The sequence below is a fragment of the Equus asinus genome, chromosome 20 (genome assembly GCF_041296235.1).
Source record: "Equus asinus isolate D_3611 breed Donkey chromosome 20, EquAss-T2T_v2, whole genome shotgun sequence".
NCBI lineage: Eukaryota > Metazoa > Chordata > Mammalia > Perissodactyla > Equidae > Equus > Equus asinus.
The window spans coordinates 38,961,253-38,973,984 of NC_091809.1; positions in this window are offsets into that span (position 1 = coordinate 38,961,253).

A 12,732-nucleotide genomic window follows, 5' to 3' on the forward strand; every position below is an offset into this window, starting at 1 on the left:
CAGTCCCAGCATGCTTCTGACTTTTCTGGAGTTCTTTTTACCTGAAGATCTCCCAGTCCCCCACCCCTGCAGACACACACACACACACACACACACACGCACACACACACACACACACACACTTTCCTAGGCTGGAGATGGTTGGTGTTGGGGTGTCAGAGCAAGAGAGGGACCCGGGTCTTCCTGTCTGGGGTAAGGCCCTGCTGATGGCTGAGTGCCCCGGGTTCTGACTCAGCCGTCAGCCTCAGTGTGATGAGACCACCTTCGTTGGGCGGCTGCTTCTGACCGGGGAGGGGGCAGGTGAAGAGGTCGCGATCCAGAGAGGTGGGCGCTACACAGTCATAGACCCCAGAATAAGCAGAGTCAACAGCTGGAGTATTTCAGGCAGACAGCGCTCAAGCGAACCGGAGACATTGTCAGGGGGTGGAGGGGGGAGCTTGTCTCAAAACGCCTCCCTCAGTCCACACGCCGGCTCTTGGGGCCTCAGACTAACGGGCATTTAGGTGTCCTCCTACCCCCTCGCCTCAGCTCTGCGCGTGACTTCGCAAGGCTGGAAACAAAAATGTGCTGGGGATTGCAGGGCGGGGACAGCCCCAGGGGAGGCAGCGCCCTGGGAGCTGTTCTTTCAGCACCTCGCCTGCCCTGGCTGGACTAGCGGTCTGGTGCCCCGAGGACGACTTGAACCTGAGCGGACCTTGAGGCTGGGACGAGTTCGGGTAGCGACACATTCTTTCTCAAGTACCAGGATACTATGAGATGGGATTAGAGGTCTGTCCCTTTCTCTAGGGCCAGGCTTCATTCAGGTAGGAGAGATGGTAAGGGATGTATGTCCTCACCAGAAATATATCCCTTCAGGAATGACCAACCCAGAAGTGAGTTTCAATCCTAAATTTGCCAATTAGAAGACATCGCCGCTCTGGACCTCAGTTTCCTTGTCTGTTAAGGAGGAATTGGACTACATGCTCTGCTCTGACACTTCAGATTCCCAGTTCAGGGGCCCTCTGTTTCTCCTCCTGCTGACCAGAGTTACTGGGGTTCCAGCTCACCAGAGGCTGAACCAGGACTGAAATCCAGCATCCTGGCAGCCCTGCTCTGGGGCTGGCAAGGCTGCAGCAGACAGGAAACCGCATCCCACCATGTGGCTCCTGCCCCATCCTAATCCCCTGATTTGCTCCCAGTTGGCCTCTCAGCAAACACAGGGCCTGCCAGCGTCTAGGGGCTTGTCACCCTGTTAGCGGATTTGTTCCTGGAGACGGCGCAGTTAATTGGCCCTTTATGTGGGGATCAGGACGTATTTGCTCAGGTCTCCCTGAGCGGAGGCTGCAACTCAGCCCGTGGGCAAGCCTGCTTCCTAATGCCTGTCATCCTGGGTTTGGAGGCTGGACAAATATTGGGGCCACTCTCTTCCTTTCCAGGACTCTCCTGGCCGAAATCTCCTGTCCCTCTTCTACACTTCACCCCTTCTCTGTACTCTCTTTTTCCTCTTCCCACCTTTTTTATTGATTTTGTCTGCTCTTTCCTTCTTTGTACTCCCCTGTATCTCTAGAATACTCACCCTTTAAACCAACTCAGACATAATGCCAAAAGAGAGAGGAGTGCTCACCTGGGGTGCACTGGAGAATGAATACCTTCCATCCATAGCATGAGCTCCCTTACCCCGACCCTAGTGGTACTGGAACCCTGGGCCTGACAGGGGATGGGGCAGAGAAGGCCCAGCCGGGATCACACATCCCTGCTCTTCTTCAGCCCTCTCCTCCCCTTCCCTTCTTTACTTAAGGTCACAGGGGAAGCCCAGAAACTGGCCCTGCACTCTTTCAAGTCCAGCTGCTCTCTGGGCTGTTCCCACAGGCAGTTCTGGAAGGAGATTACTCGTCTCCTCACTGCCTGCCCCTCCCCACCCACAAATTACCAACACGACTCTGGCTTCTACCTCTTGCTTAGAGAGAGCAGGTAACTCACTGGATCTGCCCCCATTTCCTGACCTGTAGACTATAGGAGCTTGTACAGCACCTCAAACACTCTGAGTATGTGCACTGTCAGTGGAGGGCCTGTGTCTGGGAGTCCATGCAATTTGTTTATAAGTTTCCACCTTAGGCTGAAGAAAGAATCAGAGTTGAGTTCAGGGCCTCTCTCTTCTGCTGCCTCAGGAGACTACTTCTTTTCCAGGATTTTTTTAATAATACAGTCTGCACTTTAGAAAGGGTAAGAAAGAGAAAAGGAGGTTTTGAAGGGGAGTTGGCAGAAAGAGGAGCGAATAGCAGGAGGCAGGGAGGATAGGAGGAGTTGAGTCTGTAGAAATGGACGGTAAGTGTATTCTGACAGGGCTATGGCATCTGGTGGGAAGAAATGTGTGTGTGTGTGTGTGTAGGGAACTACTCAAGTGGAGCCACAGAAAAGAGCCTGGGACCAGGCGTTATGTGGTAGATGCGGAAGAGGGATATTTCTTTCCCAGCTTTGTATTTTGGGTGAGTTGGTTTGCAGAGGAGCACGGAAAATGGGAAAGGGAAATCAGTATGAGTAACACAAGAACCCTGCACAAGAGTGGTTTTTGGGAATCATGAGCCTCTGAAGGAACTCTTTGCCCCTCCCCTCAGCACTGGTGTGTGTGTGTGTGTGTGTGTGTGTGTGCCTGTGTGTGTGTGAGTGTCAAGGGAGGGAGTAGCTATCCCAGACCAACTTCCTTGGCCTAGTGCCAGCACATAGGCCAGAGAATGTGGCTGGGAATTTTCAGTGACCAAGCTGGGGGCTGTATGGGAGGCTTCTTGGTGGTCCAAAGTCTGCATGCCAGCTGGTAGCGGATGAAGCTGCTGGCATGTAATTGCCCAGGAGGGCAGTCTGAGGACAACCCCCCTGTCTCACACTGATTACTGCCACAGACTCTCCTTAGTGCATGTGTGCACGCGCGCACACACACACACACACACACTGCCCAGTCCATTTACATCCCCCTAGAGCTTGCAGCCTCCCATCACTCTTTCTGCCTGGGCACTGATACACACTGAGCATATGTGTGTTTTTGCGGGGGCGGGAGGGGAGCACAAAACTAACATCTGTCCCCCACCCCACTAGGCCCTGCCTGTGAATGACCCAGCAGGGTTGCTGGCTTCAGAGTGATGATGCCAGGGGGCAGTGACCCAGCCGTCAGGGGCCAGAGGGCCAAACAGGAGGGGGGATCAGAGAGCAAAGAACAGGCACCAGGCTAGAAAGCAGACAGCAGGAGCCCACCGCCAGCAGGAGCCAGAGTTTGTTGGCTCAACCCCCATAGCTGCTGAGATAATAAGCCAGGGCCCCCTGCCCAAGAGTACCCCTTTCCCCACAGGGTTTCAGTGGAGGAACCTGTGGGGAGACACTTTGCAATATACTCCACCAAATCTGGAAATCTGGAGGCAACTGGGCAGAAATGTCCACATCCCAGTACAAAGGGAACAGTGACTAGGGAGAGCAAGAGCTTTCTTGGTTCCTTTTAAACAGGTTGGTTCAGAGCAAGCACTCATAAATACTGGTTTAGTGAAGACATCCGATTAACTAGTTAGTCCTCACAATTCCTCTCAGAGCCCACTAGCCTTCTCTGCCTCTCTACCTCTCACTCCCCACTCCCTCCCTCTCTCTTTCTCTCCTATATTACTTTCCTAAGGCTTCTGTTACAAAGTACCACAAATAAGGTGGCCTCTGACAACGGAAATTTATTATCTCACAGTTCTGGAGGCGAGAAGTCTGAAGTCAAGGTGCCAGCAGGGCTATGCTCTTTCTGAAGGCTTTAGGGAAGATTCCTTCCATGCTTCTTCCAGCTTCTGGTGGGTGTCAGCCATCCTTGGCATTCCTGGGCTTGTAGATGCATCACTCCAATCCCTGCCTCCATCTTCACATGGCATTCTTCCCCATGTGTGTTTTATACGGACGCCAGTCATTAGATTAGGGTCCACCCCAATACAGGGTGACCTCTTCTTAACTAATTGCATCTACAAAGATCCTATTTCCAAATAAAGTCACATTCTAAGGTCCTGGCTGGATATGAATTTTGGGGGGATACTATTCAACCCAACATGCCTCCTTTTCCTGTTTTCTTCCCTTCTTCCCCTCACATTATTCCTGATGCTCTCCTAGGGAGATAGCTCTCCTATTTTGATGGTTTTAAAAATAATTTTATTATTGTAGGTATAATACATACTCATGCTAAAATATCCAAGCTTAATAAGAGACTATAAGATGAACATTCAAAGTCCCCACCACTCTTAAGTACTTCTTCACCCTACTTGCCTGAGGTAGCTACTAATGGCTTCTTGTGTATCCTTTCAGATTTTTAAAAAGCATATATATCTCTATCCTTTTTAAAACATAAATATGATTATACTATTTGTACTGCTTTGCAACTTGCTTTTTTTAACTTACCAAGATTTTTAGAGCATCCTTTCATATCAGTATATGTATCTCCATTTTTTATACTTTTGTTTTTTGGAGGAAGATTAGCCCTGAGCTAACTACTGCCAGTCCTCCTCTTTTTGCTGAGGAAGCCTGGCCCTGAGCTAACATCGTGGTCATCTTCCTCTACTTTATATGTGGGACGCCTACCACAGCAAGGTATGTCAAGCGGTGCCATGTCCGCACCCAGGATCCAAACCGGCGAACCCCGGGCTGCCAAGAAGCGGAACGTGCGAACTTAACTGCTGCACCACCGGGCTGGCCCTCCATCTTTTATACTTTAATGACTGCCTAATAATCTGTTGCAGAGACTTATCATACATTTGGAATCAGGCCCCTATTTATGGAGATTTGAGTTTTTCTGGATTTTTTTAAATAAACAATGCTACAAATAAATATCTTATACATATATCTTTATACACATGCATAACTGTAGGATAAATTCTTAAAAGTGAAATTATAGAGGTCAATAATAGCTAACAATAGCTAATATTTATTGATTGGTTCTATTTATTCATACATCCAGCAGACGTTCACCAAGTACCTACTATGTGCCAGACACAGTTCTCAATGGCAGAGGTACAGTTGCGAGAAAGATAGACAAGGAACCCGACCTGAGCATTCTGCAGGCATAATCTTGTGTAATTCTCATAGGAACCTTATGAGGTAGGTACTATTATCGCCACTTTTCAGATGAGAAAATTGGACCTAAGAAAGGACAGAGGGTAAAGTAACTTTACTTAAGTAAACTGCCTGAAGTTACATAGCAAGATGTTTGTGCATTTGAAATTTCATCAATATTGACAAACTGCCCTTCAAAATATTGCCACAAGTGCCAGTCCCACAACACTATATGAAGGCACCTATTTGTTCACCACGACCAGATATAAAATTTTTCAATTTTTTATAATTCAATAAATGAAACATGCATTTCATCATTTTAATACTCATATATTTAATTCTGAGTAAACGAGCATATTTCATATGTTCATTGGCCATTTGCATATTTTTCTGTGATTTGCCCTCTTATGTCCTTGCAGACAATGTATTATCTGTCTCTCATACATATGTTGCAATCCCCACCACCACCCAGTTTGTCATTCACTGTTCACTTTGAAATACTTTGCCAGATTTTTAAAAATAAAATCAAATGTACTAATATATTCCATGATATCTTTTTGGGTTTGTGTCATGCTTAGAAAGGCCTTCTTCAAGCCGAGATTACAAAGATAGAATCCTTGCTTTCTTCTGATAATTCTAGGCTTTAATATTTTACACTTAGATCTTTGATGCATCTGAAATTTATTTTGATATAAAGAGTAAGGTAAAGATATAGTTTTTTCCCCTAAAACAGATAAGAAACTGTCCCTATCTTTCCTTCACTGATTTGTAGGGCCATTTTTCTTATATGCTACATTCCTATGTAAATTTTTCTCTACCTCTAGAATCTCTGCTGTGTTAGTTGATCTAACAGATCTAACTGATCTCTTAGTACTATGACAGTACTTAATTGTTCAATTATTATAGCTCTGTAATATATTTTATTTTCTGGTAGTTTCCTTTCATTACTCTTAATGCTTAGACTTTTTCTGGCTATTCTTGAATTTCTTTTTAAACGATCATAATTATCACTCTATTAAGTTTTGGGAAAAATCTTTTAGATAGGGGCTGGCCCCATGGCCAAGTGGTTAAGTTCACGCACTCCACTGCAGGCGGCCCAGTGTTTCCTTGGTTCGCATCCTGGGTGAGGACATGGCACTGCTCATCAAACCACGCTGAGGCAGCGTCCCACAGGCCACAACTAGAAGGACCCACAACGAAGAATATACAACTATGTACTGGGGGGCTTTGAGGAGAAAAAGGAAAATAATAAAATCTTAAAAAAAAATCTTTTAGATGTTTTTATTGCCATATTGAATTTATATATTAATTTAAAAGATTTGACATCTTTACGACATTGATCCTTTCTTTTCAAAAAATAAAGTATTCGTTTATTGACTAAACAAGTATTTATCGGTTATATGGTTTGTCCCAGGCACTCTTTTAGGAGCTGGGGATACCTCAGCTATCAAAATAAACCAAAGACTCCTGCCCTCATGGAGCTTACATTTTAATGAGGATGACAAACAATAAGCAAGATAAATAAGTCAAATATATAGTAAGTTAAGTAGTGATAAGAATTGTTTGGTAGTGGTGGGAGAAGCTAACATTTTAGATGGAATATCCAGAAAAGGCTTCATTGAGAAGATGACATTTGAGTAAAGACCTTAAGGAAGTAAAGAAATGAACCATGGCGCTATCTTAAGGAAGTTATTCCATGTAGAGGAAACAACAAATGCAACAGCCCTGAGACAGTAGCAGGACTAGTGAGCTGGAGGAAAAGAAAGGAGATCTGTGTGGGTAGAGTAGAGTGAATGAGGGAGAGAGACGTCATGAGTGGAGAGATTACATAGAATCTTGTAAGACAGAATAAGGACTTTCGCGCTTTTTTGAATGAGATGGGAATCATTGGAGAGTTTTGAGCAGAAGATTCACATAATCTTATTCTTTACTAGGATTTCTCTGGCTGCTATGCTGAGAATAGACTGAAGATGGGGCCAGGGTAGAGAAGGAAAACTAGTTAGAAAGCTTTTGCAATAACACAGGCAAGTGATAATAGCGATTAGGATCAAGGTGGTACCAGTCACGATGAGAAGTAGTCGAATTCTATACATATTTTTAAAATAGAGCTGACAAGATTTTACTGAGATGAGGACACCCAAATGCATTGTAGATTCAATGGGTAATTTTAGGAAATCAGTTTTGGGCATGCGAAGTCTGAGATGCCTGTTAGAAATCTCAGTGGTGTTGTCACACGGGCAGTTGCATGAACTAGTCTTGAAGTTCAGAGGAACAATCTAGGCTAGAGATACAAATTTGAGAGTCCTCATCATATAAACGGCATATAAAGCCACAAAACTAGATGAGATCATCAAGGAAGATAGGAAAAAATGGACAGGTCCAAGGACTAGGCCTTTCTGTACTTTTACATTTAGAATTTAGGGAGTTGAGGAGGATGCAAAAAGAAAACTAAGAAGGGCCAGAGACATATGAGGAAATCTGGGAGAGTGTGATGTCCTGGAAACCAAGTAAAGAAGGGCGAGACCAGGTGAAGGAGGAAGGAGGGTTCAATGGTCAAATGGAGTAAGATCAACCAGGATGAAGACTGAGATTAACCATAGAATTTAGTGATGTGGATGTCACTGTTGACTTTGTTAAAGGCAGTTTTGGTGGATTGGTGGAGGCAAAATCTTACTGGAAATTCAAGAGTAAATGGAAGGAAAAGAATTAGAGTTTTGTTGAAGTGGGAAGATTTGTAGGGAGACAGTTGAAAAAGAAGTGGGATCAAAATTTTTTTTTAATAAAATTGGAGAAACAACCTCATGTTTATGTGCTGACTGAAATGATCTAATAGAGAAGGGAAACCCATGACCCAGAGAGGAGAGTGGAAAGTTACTGGAACAATGTCCTTGAGTGGGAGAGATGGGGGTCTAGTGCATAACTGAACAGGTTCACTTAGTAAGGACACACGATTGTTCATCCACAGGAACAGGACAAAGGGTACGGTGCATGGACACAGATATAAGTAGGTGGTAAGATGTAGTGGTGGGAGCCAGTGGAGTTCTCTTCTGATTGCTTCTCCATTCTCCATGAAATAGGAAGCAAAGTTCTCAACTAAGAGTGAGGATAGGGGAAGAGGTGTTGGCAATTTGAGGACAGAGGAAAGTGTATGATAGTCACTTAGGAGAGAGGAGAGTTGATGTCTATGGAAATGCAATATAATTGCTGGGCAGCATTAGAGGTCTGCTTTAGGTTAGTGATCATGAATTAAAGGTGAGACCACTATGCATAGCTTTGTATTTTTCTCCAGGTACATTCAGCTGCCTGAGTGTAGGTGCAGAAGTGGAGAGCTAGATTTGCCCAACTTTGTGGATTAGCCAAACAAGCTCAAAGAAGTGAGAGTCAGGTAGGGAAGTTGAGAATGTATAAGAAACTTATTCCAATGATTGACTACAGGAATTTAAGCTGAGTAAACAGGGAAGTGGGGCCATGAGTTGATAAATTGAAGGAGTGACGGTGAAAAGAGGTTGAGATGAATGGAACAAATTGAGATCATTGAATTGTTCTGGTGGGGTCTAAGGTTTGTTGGAACTGGAATATCAGAAGATGTAGGGGGCCGGCCCCATGGCCGAGTGGTGAAGTTTGTACACTCCAGGGTTTCACTGGTTCGGATCCTGGGTGTGGACATGGCACCACTCATCAGGCCACGATGAGGCGGCATCCCACATGCCACAGCTAGAAGGACCCACAACTAAAATATACAACTATATACTTGGGGGATTTGGGGAGAAAAAGCAAAAAAAAAAAAAAAGAAAGAAAAGATTGGCAACTGTTGTTAGCTCAGGTGCCAATCTTTGGAATAAAAAAAGTGATTGGAAATGAGAATGCTTGAAAAAAAGATCATGGAGTAGTTCAGTCATTGATTATGACAAAGTCCACTAGAGTATGACCACAGGAATTAGTGACTAAGGTAGAGCAGACAGCAAGATTGTGGGAGGAGAGGTCCAGAAGCTGAGCAGCAAGGATTCTAGATGGATCATCTAAGTGGTCATTAAAATCATCAAGAATTAGAGCAGGGGAAGAGTTGGTAAGAGACATTGATCTGGGAGCTAAAATCTGCAAGGAGTGAGATGGAATGGCCCTGGAGTCAATAGTGGGTGGTACTGAGATGGTGGGTAGTAGAGTCTTATGACATTAGACTCAAAGATGTGGAGGTTTTTAAAGAGCAGGAGGGGTGAATGGTACAGATTAAACAATAAGGAGCAAGGAGTATGCCTATCCCCCTTGAGGACCAGTGGTACAGGTTTGTGGAAGAAAATATCTGCCTCATTTTTATGTCCTTTAATAATTTTAAGGTTTTCATCATGTAGATCTTGAACATTTCTTGTTTGTTTATCCCAATGTTTATTATTGTCGTGTTAACAATTATAAACAGGACCTCTCTTTTGGAATCTTTCTAACTTCTCCATATCCCCCTTAAACCCTGAACCTCAAACTGAGCATGCCACTCCGGTGAGTTTCTGAGACATTTCCTCAGCTCTGTACCTCCTGCCCATCTCCACCACCACTGCCTTAGTTTAGGTTCTCATCATCTCTCACTCTGACTATTGCAACCTAACTCCCTGCATTCAGTCTCCCCCTGAGAATCCATCCTCTCCTCTGTGCTTCAGGGAGTTGTCAAATATTTGTTCAACCCCCATTTACTAAGCACCTACTAAGTACCAGACACTGGACTACATGCTTGTCTCTAATGTTCAAATCTGATCATGTTACTCACCTACTTAAAAATCATAGTGTCTCCTCAGTTCCTACAAGATAGACCTCAGTTGTGTGAGGTCATACTCTGGATGCTGTCTGCCTTTCCAAGATCTCCATTATCTCACCCCGTTCTCTCTGGTTATCTATATCCCACTACCAAGCTACCCTTTGTTTTTAATGTGTTGTGCTCACCCTACTTCTGATGTCTTTTCTTTTGCCATTCCCCATTTCCTCTTCCTGAAATGCCCACTTCCCTCCATTCTCTGCCTGCTGGATTCCTTTCATCATGGCAATCCAGCTTCAATCGCCGAATTAGTGAAGACTTCTCTGACTCTCCCAGACTGTAGGGTCCTCCCAGAACACTTGGTTTATTCCACTGCTGTATGACTTAACATATGATGTTTTAATTATTTGCTTAGATGTCTATCTTTTCCATAAGCTCTAAGTTCCCCTTAGGGAACAGGAACTATATCTTACTCATTCTTGTACCCCTGTTGCCTAACATAATGTGTAGCATGTAGTCAGTGCTCATGTTAATGAAGACATGAATTACGTGAATTATAATAGATAGCATTTATTGTGAACTTACTTTTGACAGGACTATTCTAAGTGCTTTACCCATTTAATTTCCTAATAATTCTATGAAGAGGTACTGTCGTTACCCTCATTTTACAGATGGGGCAGAGAGGTTAGGTAACTTGCCCAAAGTTACTTGGCTAGCAAATGGAGGATCCAGGATTTAAACTCAGGCTCACCCTACACCTGTATGTTTGGTATACCACATCCCTGTGAAAGACCTGCATCTGAGGATAGCAGAAGGAAGACGCCCCCTATTCTCTCCCCCCAACATTTCACTCTCTGTGCAACTCTAGTAATAGAGTGACTTTTACAATCACATTGCTGAGTATAATCCACTAAGACTTCCAGATCTTTTTCTGTCATTCGGGTTTTATTTTCTAAACCCCTTAGTCCCTGGTACCTTTCAGTATTAAACCTGCCGCTCTTTGTATTTGCTCATTTCTGTAATTCCTGGCACTTCCGCAGTTTCAGGGAAGTCAGAAATGGACTCTGTTCTTTATCATTCTCAATCCCTCGCTTTCTCTCTGTCTCTCTCTGTGCATGAGCATCAAATTCACAAAGGAAGAGACCAATTAAGATCTTCAAATCCCCTGCAATACAACAGAGGATGTCTCATTTTTCAATTAAAGAGGAATATTCCCTTGCCTCTAATGATTTACATTCAAAGGGAAATGCTTTTGTGTTAAATATACATGTGAAATGTTTTCCACGTTACATCACTGAGTCTATTCTCTGTGTTTCTTTGGTTGTTTCTGTGTGTGTTCAGAGATTTATATATATTCACCTTGAATACTGGACCTATCTCTAGTATCTAGAGGAATCCTTCCACCCTGGAGCCCCTCCTTCCACTGCTTTACACTGATCTTGGTTTTCTACATCATAAGGGGCTCTGTTTCACTGACATATCCTGGAGCTCAATCCTTGGAATGAAAATGACTCCAGGATCTCTACGGGCTCCCACAGAGAAGCACAGCCTGACCTGGAAAAGTCCAGCCTCATTGTGACCTCATTCGTTATCTACACAATGAGTAGAGACGGAGCTAGATTTTAGGAGCATGCAGAGAAGTCACTATTCTGACAAGTCACGGGAACCTACTCTTCCCTTCTGTCCTTTCTTTCGTGTGTCCCCCTCTTTTCCCGTGGCTTCTCTTTCATGTCTCTCTCTCCTTCCATCTTCCCTACCCCCATCCTGCTGCCTCTTTATTTTTAAAGGCTTACCTCCTAGGTCCTGATTGCATAGCTCATAAATATTCAACATTTCCTAGAAGCAACCTCTGAATGATATTTCACCACTCAGTGTTCTTCCCCCATCTAATCAGAAATGGGGCTAGACTTTTTTCAGGGTCAGTTGCCTCCACGCCTCCTCCCCATGGCCCTGCACTTATCAGCATGGGGACCTAATTTTCCTTTCCATGGTCTTAATCATAAAGGGACTGCCTACTGTGACTTTGGAGCGCCTTATGGATTCCAACCTTGATAGGCTCTGAGACTCCTATCTCTAAATGTGAGAATTTCCAAATACTCCATGATGAGAAGGTTTACCTATTCCAGGGCAATAACCCTGGCATTTGAAGAGGAGGAACCATAGGAAGGGATCTGGAGTTACATTCCTAATAGAAAAATTCTAAGCACTGGCACATTGAAGACATTCAGTAAATATTTCAGTTGTGTTGAATGATTTCCTGTATGCATATGAAGAAAAATGGAAAGAAAAATAAACCAAAATATAAGCAATGGTTGAATTAGGTGTGAGGGAATGCATACACAATTTTTCCATCTTTCCACCACTTAAAAATATTTTGTTAATTAATAAGGGAAAAATATATACTTATCATTCTTATAGGGTTAAGTAGAGGAAGGAGAACAGGCACATTATGGGTGGAGGGCTCTCCTCAGGACACAGAGCTCCTGCCTCAGTGGGTACCCACAAGCAGCCCACACCCAGGCAGTGGCCAGTCTCTTCTTTCCTACATTGGTTCAGAATGAGGGACAGCAAAGCCACAGCTCTTTGTATTGGGTGAAGGAGGGAACAGAGAGGTGGGAATAGGAAGTAAGTGGAGGGAATTAGAGAATGGTAGGTCCCTTTGCAAATATCCTCCCCAAACCTCTCTTCTATGACATTTTAAACAAATCTCATCCAGGCTTGGCCTGAATCCTTCCAGAGATAGGGAGCTCAAAACCTGACGGGGAAGCTTAGCACAAGACAGGGCAGCTCCGGCAAAGAGAAGGGTTCTGTCTGCAGATACCTGCCTCGTCCTTTGGGCTTGCTTCTAGTTCTGCCACTAACTAAAGAATTGGTTGGGAAGTGGGGAGAAGGAGATGTAGGATCAGGAAACAGAGATGGAGTCCAAGAATTAAGGAAAAGAAAATCTCTTG